Genomic DNA, 23,769 nt, shown 5'->3' on the forward strand with positions numbered 1-23,769 from the left:
CACTCTGCAGGCCACTCCTAATAGCCTTGCTCTTTGTCAAACTACCATTTGTATTAACAGTAACATTACACAGTAAGATTGGATACCCTTTGTTAAGGTCCTTAAAGTAGCTGATAAGGAATGGCTGGTGGCAGTCCAAACCACCTTATAGTCTGGGCAAAAAGGGGCATAGCTAGTAAACCTGTGCTAGCCTTTCCAGGTGTGTGTGTGTGTGTGTGTGTTTGTTTGTGTGTGTGTGTGTGTGTGTGTGTGTGTGTGTGTGTGTGTGTGTGTGTGTGTGTGTGTGTGTGTTGGGCAGGGACACGAAACACTGGTTGGACAGAGAGGGTGCTGGAGGTCTTTGCTTGGCCACTCAGCTGAGTTATGCTTGTGGCAAATCTTATTGGGGATCTGGAGGAAGAGGGAAAACCCAACCCCAGACTGACTGTGGTCTCTGTGTGCTCCTAAGGAAAATTGCACTTTACTGTGTGTAAATATTCGAACACAAATGGCAACACCAGAACTAATAAAACAAGATGGTCAACTCACCGTCCCAGCTAGGTTTCAAAAGTAGCGTACAGGCTTACTCGAATAAGGCAAAAATGGTGTATATCCAAAGATATATTTATTGAAGACAATCCACAATATAGGAAACTAAAATCCACATGAACAACTGTTATTATCATTTCTATCATAAACATTTTTTGTATATGTTCTTTTATCAGACATTTTAAATTCAACATTACTAGTTAAAAAATTGTCCAATCTCAAATGACCATTGTCATTTGTGTTAGTTAAGTCATTGGTAGCTCTCGGACTTGATGAATTATTAACAGTACCTTTAGATGAAAAATTATTCAATTTAGTCGTAGCTGCATATGATTTTACTGGTAACAGTCTTTTAGGGCGAGACCCTGTCTGCTCGCTGTCATCCTCTTGATGAAACAATGAAAAATCAAATGTAAAATCATGCTCAGAAGTCACACTGGCATTGCCCTTTTCTTGACTAGTATTGAGTAAAATGTTAGATATTCCCTGACTCCGCATGCCAGGTTCCCCCTGACCATTAGGAATAGACAATTGAGATGGCACCTTGCTTTCCATGCTCAATGTTTCTTTCTGTCCGAAGGCTTCACCTCTCAGAATGCTGCCCGTATGTAGTCGTCTCACTACCTCTATCAAGCGGGCCACCTCTTCTCGTAGAGGACGAACCTCAGACTTTAGGGAAACAAACTCATCCTTATTCAATGAAGTATCTGCCACCTCGCTTACTTTCTCCATAGATGACCAACACTGTAAATATTCGAACACAAACGGCAACACCAGAACTGATAAAACAAGATGGTCAATTCACCGTCCCAGCTAGGTTTAAAAAGTAGACTTTACTGTGTGCATACTTGTCATCCTCCCAGTGTGTACGTCCCCCATTGTTGCCAGTGGTGAGGATTGAGGCTCCTTGATTACTGGGCCAGTGGTTGGGCATCACATTAAGTAAAAAAGAAGAAGCTGGCTCAGTAGCATGTATGGACACTTTAATTAATTAAATGAATAAAAATGTAAAAAACATAAAATATAATTGTTCTTGTCAGAACAACCCTTTCTCAAATGTGTGAGTGCATGATTGTGTGTATTCTGAGCTGTGTTGGTGTATTGTTCAGCACTAATGTCACTGCAGGGCCTCCAGCGAGTGTGGGGACAGCTTCCAGCTCCCATGTGACTCTGAGTAGGATTAAACAACTAATCTGAGCATGAACGAATAAATGAAGGTCATCACATCAACTCATATAAGGTGAGAGATGCTAAATATACTACAGAAATCACAAATGGACCTCACACAGTACTGAGAAAGAACATGTACTTTTCTATTTCAGCCCAAGATAATTGAACAAATTGAGATGCTAGTGTACAATTTTGACATTTGTGCTAAAGTCAGTAATCAAAATAAGAGGGGAGAGGGATGACAGCATGTGAAATTCATAGACTATATAGCACAAACTGGTCTGGATTTATTAAAGGAAAACATAATGTGTTTTGGCTAATAATCTAAATTCCATGAGGTACGACATGTAAAAAACACGAGACTGACTGTAATACATCAATGCAAAGGATCTTTTCCTGATATAGGATACCAAATAAAGAGTGAACACACAGCCAAACCATTCAGTAAAAAATGACAAGAACATCCTAGCCAAGCTAGAATTTTCACTGTGATTCCTTAAAACCTCTTGTAAAAGAGGATAATAGTGATTAAATCAAGCCAACCATGGGTAAATTTCAATATACCATAACCACGGAGTCGGTTATTGCTATTATACAATGACATTATTTAAGAAAAAAACTACTTAGTTTTCTTAAATAATGTCTTTGTATAATGGTGCCGTACTGTCTTTCCATTGCTGGTGGTAACCTGCTACCTTCTTTTGATTTACTGCACATGCATATGGGACTTGCATTCCCATGCATACCCAGTACATCAATGCTTTGAAAAGGAAGCAATGGAGAAAAGAAAGTCTCCATTGCTCCGTTTTTATTTTCTTTCTTTTTTTTAATTAAAAAAAAAAAAAAAAAAGTTTTGGGTACTTTAGGGGTAGGAGAGAGAGACAGAATGGAGGAAATGCAAAGAAAATCAGGTACGTGTCTTTAGTTTTAAATAACGTACCTGTTTTTCTTTGTATTTACTCCATGCTGCCTCTCTGATGTGTCAGGAGTCTGGACTACAGATTTTTTATTTTTTGTTAAACAAAAAATAAAAGTTATGGAATATACGAATGGAAAGAAGTCCGGGTGACTGGACCTTTTTCGGTTGGTATATTCTGGGAGGTGCAACAGGCATGCTGGTTGGGCTGGCCAATCAGCATGCTAATTTTCAAATATTAATGGACAGTCATTGTATAATTAAAAATAACCCCTTAAGGACATCAGGAGTTTCAGCTATATGGAAGTTCTGAATGTCGATGACTTTTTCTGTTTTAATTAAGGACAAATTCAGAACAATAAATCCAAACCCCCACTAGTAGTATACATGCACATTTCAAACTTCTTATGACTTTACCAGCATAGAATAAGTGGACTATTTAGCTAACCTTTAGAAAGACAGGGTTGTTGTATCCAGCTGATGTCCATAACCAGTAAGGTGTCTGCAAAATATCTGATCTAAAAACTAAGTAAAAGAGTAAATAAGACACACAGCCAAACCAATCAGTAAAAAAAATTCAAGAAAATCCTAGCCAAGCTAGAGTGTTCACTGTGTGATTCCTTAACACTTCTTGTAAAAGGGGATCATGGGATATATGCAAATGACCCCATAGGTACATCAGGTGTTTTAGCTATATGGAAGTTTTGAATGCCCATGACTTTTTCCAGGAAAAGTCATGGGCAGGAAATTTAGTTTCCATGTATGGTTCTCAGTTAATGAGTAATGAAATGTTCAACTTTGCAAAGGACTGGGAGTTTCTTCATATTACATACAGTTTTCACTATACCAAGAAAACAATTCAGAGTGTTAAAAGCATCTTCAGAAAAGCTGAAATGTTTTCCTCAGCGGACTCCTACTTGTCCTTGCTTAACTTTCAGAAATACCCCATTACAGGAAATTTGGTTATCTCCATTTCAGTTATTAATTGGTGAGGCTCAAGTCAAAATTACCAACATCATTTGTGTTACTGCAGCTTAGTAATAACATTGATGTAGTGCAGAAACTAAAAGAGACAAAAACTGCTGTTACAGAGGAATAAAAAATATATAAATTCTGAAGGATGGATAAAGAGGGTAAATGAAGATACAAAATAGTTCCAAAATGCAAACAATATCACCTCAGGCATAATCATGCCAGTAGTAGCTGTGTCTAATGAACCTAGACCATATTTCATAAAATGAAGCAATAAAAGACTATTAGAAAAACAGAAAACACATTTTGAAAGTTCCTACCACTCCAAGTGGGCATTTTTCCAGCATGCTGCCCTCTCAGAATATGAAGCTTTTCAAGGGTAACATTATGAGACAGTATGAAATGCTACTGGTAGAACAATGCTGTAATGAACTGAGTTCTAGTAACTGTATACAGCGATTGTGAATTCTATGACAGTTCCAGGAGAAAGTAGTCCTACTGCTAGTCATACCTCTCAAACTGGAAACATCAAAAATGTGGACAAAGACCCATAAAAAGTAGGTACACCTGGCCAAAAAAATCTGGATGCTGATTAACATAAAATTTGCATACATACTTATGTAATCCCACCCACTCAGTGGAATTGTGGAATACCTTCATCACCTTACACATGAGCTTGTGCATACATAGTACTATTTTACAGCTATTCCCATTGACTCTCAGTAGTGCATAGGAATGGAATGGCAATGGATTATACAGTAGCTTATACTGGAGTGTATTGCCACAGTTCTCAGCTGAATCAGGACAAATCTCAACAGAATCAGAGACAAATCCAGAAATAATCAGGGACACTTTTTCAAGTATTAGTACTATTAACTTGACAGAATACGAGGATAGGTTTATAGATTAATACAAGTCTAACTGCCCTTGTGTGCCATTTTAAACCTAGCCAGTTACCCCATGCAAGAATCAAACCCTGTACCTTGTGTCTGTAAGGTAAGCATCTTAACCATTATGCCAACCTCCCAACCCCAACTCCACTGTAAACAATGAGTACTGACTTGTACAATAGAAGAAACTAAATAATTTAAAGCATATTTTTTTTTAAAGAAGAAACTGCAGACAAACACTCCTCATGCTTTCTCAGTCAAAAAAGTCTTAATGTATGAGCCTGACAATGCAAAATTCTGAAAAATCAATGTTGCAGAACGTACAGTTTCTCCCATACTTTTTAGAAGCAGCTGGCTGACTATCAGAAAAACTGCAGGTGGTAAAACACACATTTTCCAAAGCTGACAGAACTGGAGGAATAGGTGAAGATTGTGGAAATTCCTTCTACTCACAGCATTTTCCAGAGAGACTAAGAAACCTCAGTGTTCTCCCATTGAAAAACACTGGGACATTTTGGAAATAGTCTCAGAGAAAGATAAACCTCCACAGGGAGAAACAGAAACAGAGCTCTCCTGAAAGCCTGAATCAGAAATCTGAGGACAAAACCCATATATGCCCAGATTCAGAATCTTGAATCTCTTCAGAAAATGTATCCCTCATTCTTTTGCCAGAAACTATTTTATAGTAAGGATCGATAACCTGAATTAAACTCTGAGCCAGAACCAGTCAATTACTCCTAAGGAAATTTGAGGAGGAGGAGTAGATGCATGTTGAGTTTAGTTTCTTTCTAACAGGAAAAATAGGACCAGTAGTGTTATTAATGGCAGCAACAGCTTCCCCAGGGATGGGCAAATTATTCTGACAAGAGAGGGACGCTTTCCCTGTTTCGTCTCTCAGGACTGAGGAGTGTGTCTCATACTTGCCCACTAAGGGGACACAAACAGCCACAGAGAATGTGGCTAACCCTGATCCACAGTGGCTGTAGGTGCTACAACACAGGGATCCTCGTTAAAAGAGGTGTGGTCTGAGGTACAACTAACAGCCACAGTAGAGTCACCCACCTGCAGCTGAGACAAATTGCTTGCCTGCTGTAGTGGGCAAAGGCTGTTTGCCTAAATTTTTTGTTTTCGTGGCTGGAAGGACAGACAGTTTGTTCCATGGTCAAGCTGATAATGGTGCCTCTTTCCCCGGGAAAAGCAAGCAACAAAGGCAGTAAAACATTACATTTGTGCATAGAAACACATAGTAAACACACACTCCGCCAATCCCCAAAAGCAAAATAAACAATTTCTCACCAGGAAAAATGTTTTTTTCAATACTGTAGACAACTTTTAAACTGAAAGTTACAAAACACCTCTAATACAGTCTTGTTCATTAAAAAAACTTCTAGCTTTAAATAACTTTCCTGAACAAGAAATGCTAACAAAAACAATTTTTAAATAGAAAGGTTTTCCCTGAAGATAAATCTGCCTAGCAAAGGAACAGAGGAACAACACAAGCCAACTAATGGTTTGGGCATGTGGAAAGTGTCTTGAAGCTTTGGAAGCTGGTTGGCCATTATTGCAGAATATAATCCACATAGCTTAGGCTTCTGCAGAAGTGATCAATGTAGAACATTCACTGGTGTGAAATGTCTCTTCTGGTTGTTATTATATTGGTGGGGTGGGTTAGGAACACCTTAAGTAAGAAGGCAGTGACTGATGCACAGAATATGAATAAGTCAAGAATGAACCGATGTAATCAAAGCATGTGCTAGAAATCATTATCAGCATCTCATCAGCTAACTTGAGTGCCCTGATCAGGGTCCAAAACAACAAGCATCATTAGGTACTTAGGACCCAGCCAAATTCTGTATGGGATCTTCTACACTGACTGAAGGATTACAAAATAACCAGATTTTACAGCCACAGGCAACAAGTGCAGATCCTGCAATCGTCACCCTACATATTTCACCAGGACACAGGCTACCCTGGTCTTAGATTTTACACTAGTATAGGAATTATGGACACACCCACCATGACCAGGTGGTAATAAGGATGGGAAAATATCGCCTTCTGCACAATCTTGTTTTTCTGGCAGTTCCTGAGGATTGAAGTCACTAAATAATAACACACATTTGAGGTTGACTTCATGTGGTTCAGAAAATGCAAACACAAATCATGTTAGTCTAGCAACTTTCTGAGCTTTTAAGAGCGTTATTTGAAATGTCCCTGTTCTCCATCTCCCTCCAAATTATTTTGGTCTTTGTCCAGAGTTCTTGCTCTAAGAGGCTGAAAGGTATGTCTATAGGTAACCGCATGCTTTATAAAGGAAACTGATCATTTTAACTGAAAACCGTATGTACGTGTACCTGCTGCCTCATGCGGAAAAACGGATATGAGAAAACAGACTGAGCTTACCACAAAAAAAAAAAAAAAAAAAACTGCTTATTAGGAGTGCTTGTGATCACCCTTTGTGAAAATATTCATGGGTGGGGTGACTATTGAAAGGCTAAACTAACAGGTTATAGTTATGCACTGAAAGGATGATCAAATTCAAATGGGCAAAATGTTGAACAGTAGTCAACAGGACTGTTAAAATACATTATATTATACTTAGAAAGGTTCACTTGATCGATTAATATAAGATTCAGTATCATGCAAGATTACGTTGGTTTGGACATGTGCTGAGCAGGGATGCAGAGTATATTGGGAAAAGGGTGCTAAGGATGAAGCTGCCAGGTAACAGGAAAAGAGGAAGGCCTAAGATAAGGTTTATGGATGTGGTGAGAGAGGACATGCAGGTGGTTGGTGTGACAGAGCAAGATGCAGAGGTCAGGAAGACATGGAAACAGTCGATCTGCTGTGGCAACCCCTAACGGGAGCAGCCGAAAGAAGAAGAAGATCATACCTGGATATTGGTTAAAAACATTATCACTGAATGTGTGACCGGCCCTTATAGCTCATAACTGAATCTGGGACAAATCCTTAAATAATAAAGGACTTAAAAGTATTAGTACTTTTAACCTGAAAAATTGACAGAATAAGAAAATGTGGATATATGTGCGTGTGTGGGTGTTCTAAGCACATATGTTAAAAAAAAAAAAACATTAATAGACACAGGCTGGCAGTCTCCCTCAAGAAGCTGACATCATCGCGCACGCTCTGCATATCATAACGTCAGTGACAACTAAAAAAAAAATAAAAAAAATGAGAATTAAAGGGGCCACTCAGGAACTCATGGCATCCCATTATTCGGACCTCAAAACCGGTAAACACAGAGGAATTCCGTATGATTGAGAGGTATGCTGCTAATACCTTGTACCCTTGTCCAAAAATTCCTCTGGCTGTAAAGATATCCGAGATAAAAAAAAAAGACTTTGACTTTTGTACCTAAAACCGAATATCTTACAACTTAGGAAAGAGTCATTAAAAGTATTCTAAACTGCCAGTTCATACACTCTAGGGAAGAAGTTCTGCCCGTGAGCAGACACATCCTTAGTGATAATGACAGTGACTGAAAGATAATGATACAGACTGTTGTTAATATTTTGACATTGAGGAGTCAGAACTAACTTATATGACTAGTTAGGATATACAAAAAAAAAAAATCCCATGATATCCAGGACAGCATATATGACAGTGCTGACAATTTATTTTCTAAAGTGTTGTGAATCATATTATGCAGTCTTGCAATTTTGATAGTCATGAGAGCTAGCTTATAGTAAATGTTTAAATAAGTTATAAATCATTTATTTTATTGCAAAATAAGGAGATATCGTAGATTGTAATAGATTTGTTATATCTTTAATTAATAGTATTTATTTTTATTTTATTCATTCTTTGACCAGGTATGTCCCATTAGGCTAGTAGCCTCTTTTCAGGGGAGACCCAAGGTGGTATTTATACCACTAGGGTAAATTTAGCCAGGGCAAATATCTAGTTCAGATTGTTTTTCTGTGCCATGGAATATTGCTGATTCATGTAGGTTCACAGGTGTTTACTAGGCTAATGACCACAAGGGCCCCTTTAAACCTACCCATGCATCCCAAATCTCTCACAAGTTTTGATATCCTTGATCATACCCGACCTTAGGCATAGGCCAACTAGGCAGCTGCCTAGGGCACCGCTGTAGCAGGGGGGGTTTTCCAGTATTTATTTGGTGTAGGTAGACCAGGATGGGGGCACCAGATGGTGTGGTAGGGGGCTTCGTGAAGCCCTTTTGCCTAGGGCACCAGTTGACCTAAGGCCACTCCTGTCCTTGATACGTGTAAGCAGGGGCTTGGGAGATGAAATATTTACAAACAGGGCCCATGGGAGATGAACCATTTACAGGCTGCCTGTGTCCATTAGATACATAGTTGTCAAACCAGGGATGAATTTCCTGTTACCCATCCAGTTGTCCAAGTTGCACTTGAATTGGGTTAGGGAGGAACTCTGCTTCACATGGACAGTGAGCTTGTTCCAGAGAAAGGGTAGTCTCTGGGATTTCATACCTGTCTCTCCAGCAGGTCCTACTTACATCACAGGCAAGTGTTAAGTCTTTAGAACAGGTAAGTCTGGTGCTGTTTGTTTTGTGGATATGCAGGGATTTCATCAGAGTGGGGTCTGAAATGCTCTGTATGCCAGGAATAGATTTCCCTTCAGCAGCCTGTAGGAGACAGAATACAGGGATAGGGCCTTGAGACGGTCTGCATGGGACATGTTATTTATGACCTGTATTCTTTTAGTGATGAACCTCTGTGGACGTTCCAGTTGTTGGATATGCCTGTTGGGTACATACCAAAAGGGCATTGTACTCAATGATGGGTCTGGTGAATGTGGAATACAGTGGAACAATGACTTCCTTGTACCGAGATGCCATACCTTTGTTTAAAAGTTACACAACATAGAATGATTTCCTTACTACTATATTCAAATGATGGTCAAAAGCTTGATTACTATGTGTGCCCCCAGCTCCATGACTACTGGGTCAGCTCTTAGGGGTATGTTGTCAATATGATAGTTGCCAGGGTGGATGATACGTATTGTGTGTCAGAAGGAATTCAAATGATGGTCAAAAGCTTGATTGCTGTCTATGTGTGCCCCCAACTCCATGACTACTGGGTCAGCTCTTAGGGGTATGTTGTAAATATGATAGTTGCCAGGGTGGATGATAAGTGTTGTGTGTCAGAAGGAATTAACCGCACTTGGGTTCATAGGTTCATAATAAGCTAACTGCCCTTTTGGACCATCTTGAGTTAGCCAATTACCCTATTTGGGAATCAAACCCTGCACCTTGTGTTTGTAAGGTAAACACCTTAACCATTATGCCAACCTTCAAGTTTTAGCTCTGCAATAGGAAATATCTGACAAATAATGACAACAGGTTCATAGTTAAAAGGCATGCAGTCCTGAAGACCATTAAGGAGCCTAGCCCAAATACCTAATTGCGCCTAAGCATTGTCTTTTTTATGGTCAGTCCTGACTTTTAGCCTTGTTATAGTCCAAGAATTTACAGGATTGACAGATACTTGTATGACGTTCATATACTTATATCACTAGGAAATGTATAGGAAAAGGTCAAACATGCTTCAGAATAAAACATCATCAGCTATTCAAATTATGTATGGAACATATGGAATTTCTGCAAATGAGCTAGTCCATACAAACAGCACTGTTATAATTCAGCAACAGTTACACATAATATCAATGCCATTGCCTAATGTGGCACTGCAATGCACTGTGGCAGCAGGCATCTATCACTGAGCTAAATGGTTCTCAGTCAGGACACAGGAAGGTGCAAGTACATCTTCCAGTGTCAATGTGTATGTGTGTCAAATGCGCATCAGATTCCCAAAACATATGCTCCAATGTGACAGAATCATACACAAAGCTGTACAAATATTGCTGTATACAGAGGGTACCCCAGATATGTATACACAGTTGTATGCATATATGTTTTCTCATAGCAAAGTTTCCCACATTTCTCATGCTTTTTATTCTGACTTATGTGCTAACATTTTTGCTGTAAACTCCTGACAACTGTTGCTGGAGCACAGGTGCTCCTTAGTTGCTCTGATGAGCAAGTGTGGGTTGTTCTCCCTATAGGAAAGGGAAATAGTGCTTTAATGTGTAGGATTATAGTGATGCCACATATGCATACCAAGACTATAATGAGCTGCAGATCATTCCTGGAATGAATGAACAGATTATAAGATGCATATTTGGTCTAAATTTTATGAACTGTGTTCCATTTCCCTTCGGCTAAAAGATCACATAGTGGCGCACTGCTTACTTTGTATGTTTACAAACAAAAGCTTTATGTGTGTGTGTGTGTGTGTGTGTGTGTGTGTATGTGTGTGTGTGTGTGTGTGTGTGTGTGTGTGTGTGTGTGTGTGTGTGTGTGTGTGTGTGTGTGTGTGTTGCGCATGCGCACACCTGCCCTTGGTATTTCTGGGCCGCAATCCATGCTGTGTGTGCCCTTCATAGTTTCACAGGTTCAGATGCATTTTCTCCTTGTCGGCTGGTGTTCTGCTTCTGGCAAAATATGGCGGACTTTAAGAATGTACGGTGAGCATGCTGAATATGCCATACATTTCACAAAGTGCTGCATAGCCTGTCTACTGTCATGCATGCATTTTTATTCATGAATATCTAAGTGAGATTGTACTAACTGCAACAAAGGATCTGCCTTGTGTTTGGTATGCACAGCTGACCAAGTTTATGGATTTACCTACTGAACATTTTATAAGCATATTGCGGTGGTGGTGCTGCGGTAGCATTGTCGCCTCACAGTTAGACATTGCCTGTTCGATTCTCAGTTAGAGCGTCTTCTGTGTGGCGATGTGCATTAATGGGTGTTCCTTCGTTCAAGGTTGTGTGTTAGGCCCTGCAAGCTAGCACGTAAAAATCTACTGCCAATCATTAGCGGACTGGAGCTCCACTGTGGCGACCCCTAACTGGAAAAAGCTGAAAGACACAACAATTAGGGGACCATAAAATGATCAGTGGAAGGACTGTCAAAGTTATCAAAAGAAAGGGAATGTTGATGTGAAGTGGCAGTGAAACTGCAAATTATGAAGAAATACTTTTGATTAGCATCTACTTTAGATAGAGAAGGCATTACTTTAGTAAACAAGAAAAGGACTCTAAATAGAGTTGATGTGAGCACTGTTAAAAGAACTCATAAAATTCAAAAGAGACAAAGGAATGGAGCCTGATAAAAGTCATCTCAGAAACTGATTTTTTAAGTAAGTGCTAGTTTTTCCAGGGGTGTAAGTCATTTGCCCCGTATGATGCAATATGCAAATGAACCATACAATATACTAACGGAAACTGAGAAGGTTTAGCATGACAGGTCAGAAAATGCATGATCCAGATTCTGTTTTGTGTGAAAGGTACAGTTCAAATGGCATCCAAAATTAAGCATTTTCTATGAGGGAAGAGCTTCCTGCACTTCTCATGTAGAGATACTGACTGTATCACCTTAATTAATATAATCAGGTCTATCACTGCACCTCAGTGAAAAGGAAGATGCCACCTACCTCATCCTCCAGTAACCACTGCACAGTTTTGACCATTTGCGCACCATCATACATGTCTGCTGTACAAGTCATTGACTCCTTATATAGGGGAATCATATATAGGACTGTAGTGGAAAAGGGCTTCAAAAGAACTGCTAGTCAGCACTCTCTACTATACTGGTGGACTAAGAGAAGTGATACAGACAGAAAACTTCAGACCTGAAAAAGATGGGACTCCCTTTTATGAAATAATTGTTGGTTCAATGGTGGCTGGAAGAAGACCAGAGGCAGCCCTGATTCAAAGATGGAAGGTCATGCCGGTCAAAGCTTACAAATGTCTTTAGCTGAAATATTCAGGTACAGACCTTTGATATAGCCGGCCCAGAATTTAACAAGGCATTTAACACGATCCTTTATGTAAACCATAAGACATGATTAGGTGTGCAGTGAAATTTGTATAATCAAATACCATAGTGTAAGGCTCCCTGCTGCGTGTGAGAGACCCAAACGTACAAGTACCAAAACATTTGACTCCAACCTAACAGACAAAGCAAATAATAAGTAGGTAAATTGCCTTAAATTAGGGTCACTTTTAAAATGACGTTACTATTAACTTTGAAATTGTTAAAGTAAGTTCCACTTTTAGAAGGGACAGAGTAAAAGTCTAAGTAAACATAAAGGGCATTACTCCAAAATCTGGACAGTTGAGAGGTATCAACCAATTGTACAAAAAATAAACTGCTGTTCAAGCAAAAAAATAAATGTGAATGCCAGAACTTGCTGCTACACTCTCGAAGCCCTGCCCTCTGACTGTGTCCCCACACCCCTGTTACTTACATAGTTCAAAATCACTGCACAAAGTAGAGAAAAATACTTTGAAGTAAAAAAAAACTGAGATGTAGCCTAAATTCCTCAACATTCACAAATGGAAGTTTTATCTAAGCAAAGGATCATATTTCTAGTCCTTGGAATTTCAACAGGCATCCTATTATAATTAGCAAATGATAAATGTACGCATTTTAAAAGTTAATCTATGGAGTTTAAATAATGTAAACTTTATTTTTGCAGTTATATAGTTCCTCAGACAAAGATGGACTATGAAATAGTTGGGGGAAACAACGATCCAGATTTTAAATGTTTATCCATTGCCCATAGTATCCGGTTTTCAGTAATTAAGGTTTCTGGTTCATAACTCCAGTGATTGTGGATCATATGTTTAGGCCAACATGTTAGAAATTATTAATGTTAAATGGCAAGTTTACAAAACTGAATATAAATACTGGCTTTTTCCAGTGTCCCATCTTCCCCTCTGCCTCCTGCTAGCTTCCCCTGAATGTTGTTGTGTCTTTCGGCTTTTCCTGCTTAGGGGTCGCCACAGCGGAACTCTGGTCCACTAATGATTGGCAGTAGATTTTTATGTTGAGTTGCCGGCCCTGATGCACAACCTTCAATGAACGTATGCCCATTCACGCATGTCTCCACACAGAAGATGGTCTAGCTGAGAATCGAACAGAACAATGTCTTACTGTGAGGCGACAACGCTACTGCAGCACCTCCACCGCACGCTAGTTTCCCCTGAATGCTATATTTAATTCCTTACTCACTTTTCCTTCCTCTCTCTGTCTCTCTTTCTCTCTCTCTCTGTCTCTCTCCATTTTTATTACTTTGACTCCCCTACATTGGTGCATATAACTATTATCTCATCTACTTCCCTTTGGTTGTCTTTTACTATATCCTATACGCCAATGGTATGATACTTTCTGTAGTCTATTCATTATGTCTTCCAAAACGTGATTCCAGTTACAATACTGTATAGTCAAAAGTGGTATGTAATTTTTTCATCATATGTCTCTGTAACTGCTACTCTGTTGTTCTTATAACTGTTTCTGCATAAACTGTATTTTTGTTGTTTATTTTATGTACTTTATTGTAATATTTTATATTATTTATCATTATCTGTGGAGCTTTTTTCCCTGGTCCTCTGCTGAAAATGGGTGCTCATTTAGACTTTCCTGGTAAACAAATGTCAATAAATAAATAAATAAAAGAACAATACTCATTTTATAAGACTATCTCCTAAACTCACACTGGTATTTGTAGTGAAAGATTTGCCAACATGGAAATTTCATAGAGCAATCGCAACATTTCACCTTCATGCAATTGTATAATGTCTGTGCATTGATCATAAGATGGGACCTTACAAATGGTGCTGAAAATCTGGGTGAGATAATCGTGTTATAGGCATGTCTTGACAGACTCAATTTTTTTTCTGAAATTGGAAACCTCAGCAGCTTTACTGTGATACATCTTGGCATGTATCTCAAATGGTAGTCCAGGATCAAAACTTGAAAGGGTCTCCCTCTACTATTGCCTGGTTCACCAGCTGCCTATCCAACTGCCAACAAGTCATACAGTGGAAAGAATCTACTTCTCCTTTCCTACACACACACACCGGGGTTCCCCAAGGTTCAGTTCTAGGCCCTCTGCTCTTTAACATATTTATCAACAACTTCCACCTCTCCATCCCCGATGCCTCCATCATCCAATATGCAGATGACTTCACCATCATCTCCTCAGCCTCCTCCCCCTCTGAACTGCTAATAAAAACCCAAATTGCCTTTACTAATACTGAATCCTGGATGAAAGCCAATCGCCTTGTCCTAAATGCCTCCAAAACTAAACTAATGATCTTTACCCCTACTAGAAATTCCACATTAGACAGAAACCATTTCTGCATTACAAGCCAAAATAAGACTCCTTTAGAAATAGTCCCTTCAACCAAACTGCTAGGCATCATTATTGATGAAAACCTAAAGTTTGACTCCCACATATACTCTGCTGTCAAGACAACTCACCAGAAGATTGGTCTGCTATACAGACACAATCGCTATCTCAGCCCCTCCACCCAACAAACTCTTGCAACAACCTTCCTCCTTCCATCTCTTATGTATGGCACTCCCCTATTTACCAACCTCCAACTAGGCCTGCGCTCCAAACTGGAAGCCTGCTACCACAAAATTTGCAAATTCACTACCAACTCCAAAAGTTCATCTCACCACTGCCACTCACTGCTCACCTTCAGATGGCTAGAGCTCCCCAACTACCTTAGATATCTGCAACTAACCACTACTCACAAGCTCATCTTCAAACCATCAGACTGTCCATCCCCGATCAAAGCTCTTACACCCTACACTCCCTCCCGCTCCCTAAGATCCGAGAACCAAAATCTGCTTCAAGTACATAAACCCTCTTATCCCCCAGGCCAACTACTACTATCCTGCACAATAGCCAAACTTTGGAACTCTCTCCCCCCTCATCTGCACAACTTACCTAACCATAATAACTTCAAAACTCAGCTCTTCTCACATCTATCCTCCAAATGGGAACGTCCCTCTTATGCTCCTACCTAAACTACCGCCTTCATTTTTGTTCCTACCCACCTCTTTATATTTTTTTGTTTACACGAATACCTAATGAGCTTTTCTCTGTCAGTTCTGATTTAAATATGATTAATAAGATTTCCTATTCTTCTAATGTTACCTAATACATTAGAATGAATATTGTTCTATTAATAGTAATGTAATGTAACCCTGCATATATGTAAATGTAATTCAATGTAAATGTAATGCAATGCAATGTGACTATTCTTGTGGAGCTTTTCTCCCTGGGCCTCCACTGAAAACGGGCTGACTTGGCCCAGTGGACTATCCCAGTCAACAGATGCAAATAAAATAAAATAAAAATAAATAAATTGTGCATGCGTGCACGTGTGTGTGTGTGTGTGTGTGTGTGTGTGTGTGTGTGTGTGTGTGTGTATGTATGTATGTGTGTGTGTGTGTGTGTGTGTGTGTGTGTGTGTGTGTGTGTGTGTATGTGGCATGGGGTCTATATTATATCCTCGAATGCTTAAAAAAGCGAACGCTGATTGATCGAACTTATGTTCGCGAAACTGCAAATATCGAAGTAGCAGAAACTCAAATTTTTTCCTAGGGAAAGAATTCAAGTTGTCCGTTTCTGTTGCTTCTGTATTTTCAATGTTATGGTGGAAAGTTACCGGTCGGATTTAGGTAAGTGTGCGATTGTGTGGATGTGAGTGTTAGGGTGATTTAGGTGAGTTAGGGTTAGGGCTCAGGTTAGGTGCGTGTGCGATTGAGTGGACATGAGGGTTAGGGTGGATTTAAGTGAGTTAGGGTTAGGGAGCGGGTGAGGTGAGTGTGTGATAGTGACAGACCTTAGGGTTAGGGTTTGGGTTAAGGTAAGTGGGTAGTTAGTGGTGTGTGCATAGTTTAGTGTAGGGTTAAGTATCAGATTTTAGGTGTATGTATGTGGATTTCTGTTTGTTTGGTGTGCTTGTGTTGTGTGTATGTGTTTTGGATCAGCGATTTGATCTGACAGTTTGAGATTGTAAGCTTTCGGTTAAGTTAGGTCGATCAATCAGTGTTCGCTTTTTTAAGCGTTCGATGATATAATATAGACCCGTGGCATGTATGTAGCATGTATGTGTATGTGTGGAAAAAGATGATGAGGTTTATGAAATGGAAAGAAGAGTGCTGTCCTAAACCTTCCGGTGGAAAGTAAAGGATATGAGTCTGCTGTAGGAAAGGCATAAGCAGGATAACAGTAAAAATGATTGTTTTTTAGGTTTTACAAAATTCTGAATAGAAATGTCTACCCATTCATTAGCAGTAACCACTTAATTAATTCAGGGAGTTGCAAGTCAGAATCTTACTCTGAAAGAATGGAAAAAAGAATATACCCTGGAAGAATCATTAGAGCGGCACTGACAGAGGTAGATAAACTTTAGGACTGTGTAGTCATTATGTCTTAACAGCATGTTTTGGAGATGGAGGGAAAGCTGTAAAATGCAGAGGATGCTCTTGCCCTAACTAGGGAATGTGAGAGGCAGGAGAGTGAATTATCATGACTGATAGAGAGAGACTCAATGGTCGGCAACCAGGGTGGGAAAAAGTAGACAGAAAAAAGCAATAACAGGACCTACATTCACATGCATTTCTGAATAAGAAGTATGGGAATGTAGCATCTTCCCTTATTTATTAACAGCAGTCCTTAGTGTTTTGGGCGGCCGTGGTGGTGCAGCAGTTAGTGTTGCCACCTCCCAGCAAGAGGTTCTCCGGTTCGATCCTCGGCTGGGGTGCCTTCTATGTGGAGTCTGCATGTCCTCCCTGTGGTCGCGTGGGTTTCCTCCGGGTGCTCCAGTTTCCTCCCACATCCCAAAGACATGCTGTAGGTGGATTGGACACTCTAAATTGGCCCTAGGTGTGAGTGTGTGCATGCATGTGCCTTCTGTGGAAGGTTGGGCGCCGGGCTGGCAACTCAACACCGTAAAACTCCACTGCCAATCATGAGCGGACAGGTGATCTGCTGTGGTGACCCCTAACCGGGAAAAGCCAGAAGAAGAAAAAGAAGTCCTTAATGTTTTGCCAGAAAATCACTAATTGTATCAGACAGAGAGCAAAAAGTGGCCTGGAAGTGGAACGTGCTAAGTTTTGCTTTAGGTATCTGTGACCAGTGGATTAGGCTGACACAGATGTTTTAGAATAAGTAGCAACTTAATGGATTTGGCTTCCATGTGAGCATGTTTTTAAAAAAAGGGGGGGATGCTCACATTTTTTGTTTCACTAAAAATAGTTAAGCCAGTCCCAGCATTCTATTTCTGCAGTGTCTGTCTGGCCTACATCAAGCAGATTGTGTCTACATTTTTTTTTTCTTTAACTGAACTTTGGGGGGGATTTTTATAAGGTACTTTTGGTATGCAACATCATTGTTCAATAAATAAATTTAGTTTTGCTGCAGGAATTACTGAGGAGGAGGTGGACTTTACAAGTTATTTTAGCAAAGACTATGCCCTAAGATTGCTGATGTCAGCACTATATTATTATTTTTTTAATGAAGATGGGTTGCTGATGCTTGTGACTGCCTCCTCTTAACTATATTACAAACATTCCAGGCTGAGACTGAAATACGTTCATTTGGATCAGTGAATAAATAAACATCAGATGCAGAAGTAAAGTAACTAATATTCAGTGTCAGTAAGTGCTGTAAAAAGCAGTAGCAGAAAAATAACAAATATCAGGTACAAGATAGGTGTCTTAAGTAACAAGAAAGGAAGTGTCATTTTACAGAAAGGGTAAGAGATAAGTGGGACAACATTCTAGAAAATTAAATAAGAGTCAAACATAGTCAGTAAATTAATTAATTCAGGAATTCTTGGGTAGCCATGTGGCTAGCCTTATGACGATTGGGCATTGGAGTGGAGATAATAGGGCCTCTAGCATTTCCAAAATTAATGGTTAGATAAGTTTGGCCATGTGGTGCTTGTCTTTTGTATTATCTGCATTTATGTAAGGGTGGTTAGACAGTTGCTGAGGGTTTTAGGGTCAAAAGTAGGAAACAAATTAAGAGATGTAAAGATCATCCTTAATAGGGAATTATTGATAAGACCCATTCAGGATATGTGCATTTCCAAAATCCCTGTTTTCACAAGGGCATACAGAGGATGTATACAGTGCAGAAGAGGACAAGCAAACCATCAAAAGTTATATGAAGAGAAATAAGGGATCAAATATACAGAACCTGGGAAAAAGAAGGAATGGCAGAAAATGTAAGTACCTCAAGGTACTTCATTATATAACATCTACTAGGGTATCTTTTATAACAACAAGAGGGCAGGATTGAAAATAAATATGTATTATGGCTCCTTGAGGCAATATAAGGTCATATTATTCAAAAGACACATCTGTGGATACTGGGATTAAATAATGTACTGAATTGATCTAAGGCAGCTCTGTAAGAGTGACACTTGAAAATAGGTGGCAGGAATTACAGTCAGCAACCTGTCTTAATTGTAAGATATTTAGGCAAAGTAAGTGGTTCAAGTAACCAAACACAGTGACCTAACCAAAAATGATACAAAAATCCTACTCCACAGCAACAGAAGGTAGCCAGACACTTTATTTGTCGTAACCAAATACAAGTTGAGCGCTTTCTTCCCACAATCGAGCCTTCCTCATCCCTCCTGTTCCACCTCCTAAAACACATTCACATAACTCAATTCAAATAAAATAAAATAAAATGAAACAGAATAAAATAAATAATGTGAAATACTTTAAGTACTATGTTTATTGTTTAATTGAAATGGATGGGGTGGTTGTTAAGGGTATTTAAGAGTATGCTGTTGGTTATACAAATGTTCTGAGGAAGGCTCGATTGTGGGAAGAAAGCGCTCAACTTGTATTTGGTTACCACAAATAAAGTGTTTGGATACCTTCTGTGGCTGTGGAGTAGCATTTTTATATCGTAAGTGGGTCAAGTAGTGAGTATGTGCTGTTAAACTGTGGGCTTCTATGGCAAGTTTTTTTCAGTAATGAGATTAAGAACCTTGAAATAGACATTTATTTATATATTTATTTGCTAATCAGGTAATCCCACTGGGCACAAGTGCCCTTTTTCAGGAGTAGCCAAGGAGCACTGTCTTGTTAAATAACTTGTTCAGCATAATGGAGTCAGCAAGTGGAAGCTAAAAAAATCAAACTCATGATTACAGGATCAAATTCATTAAAAAGTGCATCACCTTAACCTTTTGACTTAAGGTGATAGACATATTTATGAACAACTCTTTGATTCATAGATTCAAAGGTATATACTTATCACCAGTTAAGCCTTTACAAGCCTAACCATGCATCCCAAATGTGCCCAACAGGTTATACATTTTAGATTTTTATATAGGGGTGACTGTTGATTTTGACACGATTTACTGACTGTCTCTGATCATCAGAGACATATACACCAATTCAGGGGTGAATTTTCTATTTCCCATCCAATGATCCAAGTTAGATTTAAATAGTGTTAGGGAGGGGCTTTCACATGGATGGGGAATGTATTCTAGAGAATGGGAATTCTCTGAGACACATATCTTTCTCACCAGTATGTCCTATTTGTCACACGCAAAATGTCACAAACAAAATTTAGGTCTTTAGATCTAGTTGTTCTGATGCTGTTCGTTTTGTGGATGAGCAAAAAGTTCCTCAGAGTGGGGTCCAGGGATGTCTTATATGCTAGGCTTGTATAGCTCAGCTGTCAATAGTCTGTAGGATGCTCATCTAGAGACAAGGCTTTGAGGTGATCCACAAAGGACAATGTGTTTATGCCTTGCATTCTTTTTGTAAGGAACTTTTGTGAGCATTCCATTTACTGCATGTGTCTGGTCAGGTACATACAGTAAGGACCGTTATACTCAATGATGGGTCTGATGAGGACTGAGTATATTGGTACGACTTCCTTGGACCTAGATGCTATGCCCTTACTTATAAGTTTCGCAGCTTAGAAAGAGATCCTTACTACCTTGAACACATGTTGGTTAAAGGTCAGATTACTGTCTACGTGTGTTCCCAGATCCCTGACTAGTGAGTCAAGTCTTAGGGGTTTATCGATGGAGTAGTTTCCAGGGGAGGCTGACTTCCCAAAAGGTACTATAATACATTTTTGACACTGATTTTTAAACCGTGGCTTTGGCAACAGTCATTTGTCTGTGTTAGACCCTCTTGTAAGACATTTGTGTCTTGAGGGGGTTCTGCGACTGCTCCCAGTTTACAATCATTTGCAAACTTGCTCAGCCAGAGGCCTTTGACAATGGCCTTGACTTCCAAGAAGTAGATGTCAAAGAGGAGCTGGCTCAGCATGGAGCCTGAGGGACTCCACTGATGACCAGCCTCATTGAGGAGGTGGTCTCACCAATCCTAGCTTCCAGTGTTCCTTCTATCTGTCAGGCAGATGGTGATGCAGTGCATTATATAGGGGTTTATGCTTAATTCTGTAAGTTTGTTAACAATTCCTGAGTGGGCTATCAAATGCTTTCGCCAGGTCAAGGTAGGCTATATGCACAATTTAACCCTCACCCATTGCTTTGGTGACCTTCTCAAAGACGTCCACCTGGTTCAGTAATGGCTAGTTTCCTGGACCTGTTAATGGTCCACCCTTATGAAGAGGAATGAAAATTGCAGTCTTCCATTCTCGTGGCACAAAGCGTATTTTGAGACTATAATTACTTCAGCGGCCATGGTAAATCATATTTTAGACTATTCTAGATGCATCCCGGGGTATTATTGAACCCACTGAGGCTTTGTTCTTGACCTTAGCGAATGCAACCAGGACATGCTCTCTGTTTATAGCTGGAGGAGTTATGTTTGAAGGTATGTCTTGGAGGAAGCTTGGGTTTGGTGGGGGGTAAAGTTGGACATGAATCTGTCATTCAACAGATTTGCTATATCACCAGGTTCAATGGATGTGGCAACATTAGGCACCAAGTCAGCACACTGCTATGTGCTGCCTTTGATGTTTCTGACATATGTGAAGAAGGCCTTATGTTTGTCTTTTGTCTGGGAGGCATTTTGATCTCAAAACTGGCTTTATTGGACTCAATTAGCCCTCTTAGTTGCCTGTTTAGTTTTATTTTTTATGGGAGTTATACTTCCTTATTTTAGACATGATTATTTTTCCTTTTGTTGTAGAACTTGTTTAATTTGGGTGGCCACCACTAGAGTTGTTTTTGGAGCTAATTTTGTGACTACATCTGGAAGGTGCAACAGCATCTTTGTAGCCATTGACATGGCTGTACAGAGTTTATGTGTACAATTCACCATAGGCTGCTGTTTTTTCATGGTTTAAAGGGGCAATGAATTTTGACAAACTATCACTTAATAAAAGGTAGTTTGCCTTGGATTAGTTCCTAACTGTTACTGGATTTACTGGTGTTACAAGCTGATTTTGATATCAGAGGAGACAGCTTTATGGTCAGACTTTGCCAGGTAGGAAGTGACATGGAGGGTACAGCATTCTCCCAGATTTGTGAGTACGTGGTCCAGTATGTTAGAGCCCGTAGTGGACGTATTCACTAAATGGTCAAGGGTGTTTGTAGTTACGAAGTCCAGGAATCTCTGTGCCTGTAGATTTGAGGCTGTGTAGGATTCCCAGTCTAAAGAAGGATGATTAAAGTCTGTCATGAAAAAGCTGTTAGATTGGATGGTGAATATATCCAGGAGGTCTAAGAACATACTATGAGTTTCATGGGACATAGAGGGTGACCTGTAGCTTGCTAGGATATCGTATGGGATCTTATCTGTAGCAGTCTGCACATGGAAAAACTATAGCACATCATACTGTTTAAGCAGCCTGGAGGTATGCTTGTTATTGATGTATATCACGATACCGCCACCTTTAGTTCTTGTCTGTGCAGCTACTGGTCTAAAAGTGTGGAAGGCACTGGTACCTTGCACTGCCAGAGTACTGTCTGTGGCTTTAAACTCAGTAACCAGATAGATATCTATATTCCCCAGGTTGAGGAGAGCTTGGAGTGTGTGTAGTTTTTTGTTTAGGCTCCTGGCATTGAGCAGCAACACCTTCAGGTGTAATTGAATTGATTTTGCTATGTTGCTATGTTTGTCAATTTGGCATTGCCTAAAAAAAGCTCTATGGAAGAAGAGAATAAAGTTACAGTCAGTATTCAAAGGCTTAGAGGGGCAGATCATCCTTGACAAACCAATGTGTTCTGTTAACCATCTTTTCACAAGCTGATAAATATCGGATCCCCTTAGAATGACACCAGAATCTTAGCCAATTGTTAAAAATCAATCATCTTTTGTTCATATTGTAGCATCATCCTTGGTGAAAGTAATATGCGGCTCAGTGTTAGATTCATACCAGCCTGAGACACATAGGTTCATAGGTTACTAGGCTAGTGGATTTAGAGCCCTTACAAGCCTAACCATGTTAATCTCAAGTTGCCTCAGTTGTCCTTGCTTAGAGGGATGTAATTCGCATTGGGAGTCTATGATAAAGACCGACTACTCCTGTCCATGAAAGGTAGTGAGAGAGATCTATAATGTTTCTCTTCATATATTCTATGGAGGTATGTCCAAGATCATTTACACCTATATGGACTATGATGGAAACATATTGGTACATGTGATGTAATTTGCCATATCCTGGATTTAGATAGGCAGCTAACGGCTATCTTCTCCTTGTTCAGCCTGGTTAGAAGGGCATCAGTGTATCTTACAGTGGAGTCTCCCATGACTAGAGTCTTGGGAAGTGTGTTTACTTGCCTTATGAGCTTTGTATTTGGGACTCCACTAAGTGTGACTGCATGTGTGGTGTTAGGCATTGCTTCTGTTGAATGCTTTTTGGTTTACTGAGGATAATCTTTCCAGTGCATGGTCTAGGGAGGTCTTTGTTGTTTAGGAAGATTGTATTTAATTGGCTTAACGTATGTTGGTGTATGTATGTATGTGTGGTGCGTATCAGTGACTTGATAGTGAGGCAAACTGATGTCCCACTCACTAGGGTGAATAAGGAGAAAGTAACAGTCAGCTGCCTGTCAGCTGCTAGGATCTGCCACATAAACGCACGCACTCAGGTCCCTCAACAACAGGTACAAATATGACTCTGTCATTGTACATGTGGGTGTAAATGACCTGAGATGTACCTCCCTGGACTACATGAAAAGAGACATGGAGGTGCTCTTGGATTATGTAGCCCAGGCGGGTATGACCCTTGGCTTGAGCAGCATCCTACCATCATCCAGAATGATACCACAGTACAAGCAGAAAATGATTGATTTCACCAATTGGCTAAGTTTCTGGTGTCATTCTAAGGGGATCCAGTATCTGTCTGCCTGGGATGACATGATTGACAGACCTTGATGCTTTGCCAGAGATGGCCTGCATCTGTCACCCCTGGGCTTCCGAATAATGGCCAAGGCTCTTGCCACCCCTATAGTGCCTTATTTAGGTGG

Source organism: Protopterus annectens, chromosome 1.part1 (genome assembly GCF_019279795.1).
Source record: "Protopterus annectens isolate FY-2018-M chromosome 1.part1, PAN1.0, whole genome shotgun sequence".
In the NCBI taxonomy this organism is placed as follows: Eukaryota; Metazoa; Chordata; order Ceratodontiformes; family Protopteridae; genus Protopterus; species Protopterus annectens.